This window comes from Hyperolius riggenbachi, unplaced genomic scaffold (genome assembly GCF_040937935.1).
Source record: "Hyperolius riggenbachi isolate aHypRig1 unplaced genomic scaffold, aHypRig1.pri scaffold_411, whole genome shotgun sequence".
NCBI lineage: Eukaryota > Metazoa > Chordata > Amphibia > Anura > Hyperoliidae > Hyperolius > Hyperolius riggenbachi.
The window spans coordinates 30,001-35,000 of NW_027152622.1; the positions used below are offsets into that span (position 1 = coordinate 30,001).

A 5,000-nucleotide genomic window follows, 5' to 3' on the forward strand; every position below is an offset into this window, starting at 1 on the left:
GGATATGCAGGCTGCCGTATTTATTTCATTTTTAACAATACCAATTGCCTGGCAGTGCTACTGGTCTATTTGGCGGCTGTAGTGTCTGAATAACACCAGAAACAAGCATGCAGCTAATCTGGTCAGACCTGACAATGTCAAATACACATGATCTGCTGCATGCTTGTTCAGGATCTATGGCTAAAAGTATTAGAGGCAGAGGATCAGCAGGATTGCCAGGCAACTGGTATGTTTAAAAGGGAATAAACATGGCAGCATCCACATACCTCTCGCTGCAGCTGTCCTTTAACACCGCACAATTTATTTTTGTACCAGAGGTTCGCCTCCGGTACACTTAAAGGGAACCTTAACAGAGGAATATGGATGTTTAAACAATACCAGTTGCCTGGCATCCTGCTGATCTCTGTGGCTGAATCACACACCTGAAACAAGCATGCAGCTAATCCAGTCTGACTTCAGTCAGAGCACCTGCTCTGCATGCTTGTTGAGGGGCTGTGGCTAAAAGTATTAGAGACACGGGATCAGCAGGAGAGCCAGGCAACTGGTATTATTTTAAAAGAAAAAATCCATATCCTCAGTTTAGTTTTCCTTTAAGTATAACATGTATCAATGTTCTGTTAATTTGTCATCTACTATAAGTACAGGCAGCACGGTGGCGTAGTGGTTAGCGCTCTCGCCTTCCATCGCTGGGTCCCCGGTTTGAATCCCAGCCAAATCAACATCTGCAAGGAGTTTATATGTTCTCCCAGTGTCTGTGTGTGTTTCCTCCAGGCACTCCGGTTTCCTCCCAAACCCCCAAGACACGGATAAGGTAATTGGCGTACCCCCCGAAATTGGCCTTAGACTACAATACATACACTACACAATATATACATATGACTATAGTAGGGACTAGATTGTGAGCTCCTTTGAGGGATAGTTAGTGACAAGACTATATATACTCTGTACAGCGCTGCGGAAGATGTCGGCGCTACATAAATACTAAATAATAATAATAATAATAATCTTTCTTTTGATATATACTGTATTTTTTATGACCATAAAACACACCGAAGTATAGAAGACAAAAACCAGGGGAAAGAAATATTGGGCATCACCGCCTTGCAGCACTGGGTCCCTGGTTTGAATCCCAGCCAGGTCAACATCTGCGAGGAGTTTGTATGTTCTCCCTGTGTCTGCGTACTCTACATAGACATAGGACTCTGGTAAGGATTAGATTGTGAGCTCCTCTGAGGGGCAGTTAATGACTAGACTATATACTATGTACATCGCTGCGGAAGAGGTCGGTGCTATATAAATACTAAATAATAATAATAATAATATATAGTAAACCTGGTGCATCCATGGCGAAGGGGCTTCTTGTGGATTACATAGTTACATAGCTATTTTGGTTGAAAAAAGACATACGTCCATCGAGTTCAACCAGTATGAAGTACACCACCAGCCTGCTCCCTCACATATCCCTGTTGATCCAGATCCCTGTTGATCCAGAGGAAGGCGAAAAAACCCTTACAAGGCATGGTCCAATTAGCCCCTAAAGGGAAAAATTCCTTCCCGACTCCAGATGGCAATCAGATAAAATCCCTGGATCAACATCATTAGGCATTACCTAGTAATTGTAGGCATCGATGTCTTTCAATGCAAGGAAAGCATCTAAGCCCCCTTTAAATGCAGGTATAGAGTTTGCCATAATTACTTCCTGTGGCAATGCATTCCCCATCTTAATCACTCTTATTGTAAAGAACCCTTTTCTAAATAAATGGCTAAAACGTTTTTCCTCCATGCGCAGATCATGTCCTCTGGTCCTTTGAGAAGGCCTAGGGACAAAAAGCTCATCCGCCGAACTATTATATTGCCCTCTGATGTATTTATACATGTTAATTAGATCCACTCTAAGGCGTCTTTTCTCTAGACTAAATAAACCCAGTTTATCTAACCTTTCTTGATAAATGAGACCTTCCATCCCACGTATCAATTTTGTTGCTCGTCTCTGCACCTGCTCTAAAATTGCATTATCTTTTTTGCAATGTGGTGCCCAGAACTGAATTCCATATTCCAGATGTGGCCTTACTACAGAGTAAAACAGGGGCAATATTATGCTAGTATCTCAAGTTTTTATTTCCATTTTAATGCATCCCAAAATTTTGTTAGCTTTAGCTGCAGCTGCTTGGCATTGAGTACGATTATTTAACTTGTTGTCGATGAGTACTCCTAAGTCCTTCTCCAAGTTTGATGTCCCCAACTGTATCCCATTTATTTTGTATGGTGCTAGACCATTAATATGTCCAAAATGCATGACTTTACATTTGTCAACATTGAATTTCATCTGCCATGTATGTGCCCATATAGCCATCCTATCCAGATCCTGTTGCAATATGACACTATCTTCCTGAGAGTTGATGATTCTGCACAATTTTGTATCATCTGCAAAAATAGCAACATTGCTCACTACGGCATCTACTAGGTCATTAATAAATAAATTGAAGAGCACTGGACCCAGAACAGACCCCTGTGGGACCCCACTGCTAACAGTCTCCAATTTTGAGTACGATCCATTGACCACAACTCTGTTTTCTGTCCATTAGCCAGTTCCCTATCCATGCACACACTCTTCCCCAGTCCTTGCATCCTCAACTTTTGCACCAGACTTTTGTAGGGAACAGTGTCAAAGGCCTTTGCAAAGTCCAAGTATATCACATCTACAGCATTCCCAATATCCATATTAGCATACACTACCTCATAAAAGCTGAGCATGTTAGTCAAACAGGACCTGTCTTTAGTAAACCCATGTTGATGCTGAGAAATAAGATATTTTCTAGTATGAAGTCATGTATAGTATCTCTTAGTAACCCCTCAAATCGTTTGCATACAACTGATGTTAAGCTTACAGGTCTATAATTTCCTAGAGCTGATTTTTTGCCCTTCTTAAATAATGGGAAAACGTGGGCTGTACGCCAATCCACTGGGACTCTGCCAGTTGCAAGAGAGTCACAAAAGATAAGATAAAGGGGTTTATCTATAACTGAACTTAATTCCCTTAGGACCCGAGGATGCATGCCATCCGGGCCAGGTGCCTTGTCTATTTTTAATTTATTTAGTCTTGCCTTCACTTCTTCCTGCGTTAAGTATTTAATATTACAGTTAGAAGATTGAGACTCTTCCGCCTCTGTAATTTGCAACGGTGCTGTTTCTTTTGTGAAGACAGAAGCAAAGAAAGCATTTAAAAACTCTGCCTTACCTTGGTCATCCACCATTGAGTTCCCACCCTCATCCTTTAGGAGTCCTATACAGTCAACCTTTCTTTTTTTAGAGTTAATGTACTTGTAAAACTTTTTGGGGTTAGATTTGATATCCCTAGCGATTTATTTTTCAGCTTCAATCTTTGCCTGCCTAATTTCTTTTTTAACTATTTTTATTGCACTCCTCATAATTGCTTAGTGCAGCCTCGGTCCCCTCCTGTTTTAAGACCTTATAGGCATTCTTTTTCCTCTTCATTTTATCTTTAACCTTTCTATTCATCCATAGAGGCCTTTTTTATTCCTAGATATTTTGTTTCCATATGGGATATACATACTACAATATTGATTGAGTATAAGTTTAAAAGCTTGCCATTTCCCTTCAGTGGCTTCCCCTTGTAGTACATTATCCCAGTTCACCAAACTTAGTGCCTGCCTAATTTGATTGAACTTTGCTTTTCTAAAATTCATAGTTTTAGTGGTCCCGCTGCCCCGTGGCCTATCAGTCACCAGATCAAACGTTATGTTGTGATCACTATTTCCCAAATGTTCTTGAACCTGCACATTTGATACATTATCTGGTCTATTAGAAATGATCAGATCCAGTAACGCATTCCCCTTAGTTGGTTCAGTTACCATTTGAGTCAAGTAATTGTCCTGTAGTGCTGCCAGAAATCTGCTGCTTTTACCAGAATGGGTAGCCTCAATACTCCAGTCAATGTCTGGAAAGTTGAAGTCGCCCATAATTATGACCTAATTTTTACTTGCAGCTTTTTCAATCTGCTGTAGTAATCGCAGTTCTGCAGCTTCATTAATAAGAGGTGGCCTGTAGCATACCCCAATAAGCAATTGGCAAAATTTATTTCCACCATTAATATTTACCCAAACGGACTCCACATCTTCGCAATCTTCCTCCATCTCATCGTTGAGGTCAGTAGTAAGAGAATTCTTAAAGAGACAAACCCCATCCACCTTTTTTCCCTGTTCTATCCTTCCTAAACACATTGTATCCTTTTAAATTAGCTATCCAGTCATGGCTTTCACCCATCCATGTCTCGGTTATTCCCACAATGTCATAACCTTATGCCACCTTTGTACCCATTGTGTTTCCCTGTGTCCTGCTCTATGCCCCTTTGTGTCCATCTTATGTCCTGCCCCTTTGTGCCCCCCCCCCCCATGTCCTCCTCTGCATGGGCACAGTACAGGGAGTCCCCAACATTGTGGCGGGTTGGAGGCTCCTATTGGGAGGCGGTCACAAGTCAGGAACTCCCTGCATTTGCACTATAAGACACAGTGTCTTTTTTCCCTGACTTTTGGGGGAGAAATAAATTGAGTCTTATGGTCCAAAAAATACAGTAATTTGCAGGAATCCACTAACAGGCATTATTTACTTACAAATAAAAATAGCAATGATCAAATTAAACACAGTCTATAATTTCCTGCATACCTGAGCTGGTTGAGGGTCTTCTCTCTCCTAATAATGGCTTCTTTTGTTGGACTGGAAATCTAGCAGACTGGGATGTTGGTGAGTGATGAGGGCTGGACCAGGTATTCCTTAATGATGGATCTCCAGAAGCAGCCTCTGATCTTTCTGCAGCAGAAACAGTTCTGACCTCATCTGAAATTATGAAATAGCATAATTACTGCATGCTTTATCGTCATATACTGTAACATTATATAAGAATTTTAGTGTGTGTACATGTTGGTGTGAGAGTGTGTGGGGATGTGCATGTGTGGATGTGCATGTAAATTGGGTCTGTGTGT

At 41.1% G+C, this 5,000-nt stretch overlaps 1 long non-coding RNA gene across 1 annotated transcript in view; it reads right to left on the bottom strand.

The window, feature by feature from the left end:
• LOC137543914 (uncharacterized) overlaps positions 1-4,875 on the bottom strand; it is a 30,084-nt gene extending 25,209 nt beyond the window's left edge. Inside the window, exon 1 of the long non-coding RNA XR_011025659.1 lies at positions 4,684-4,875. This is a non-coding gene — a long non-coding RNA (uncharacterized lncRNA). The remainder of the gene's footprint in view (positions 1-4,683) is intronic.
• Between the last annotated feature and the right edge of the window lie 125 nt (positions 4,876-5,000).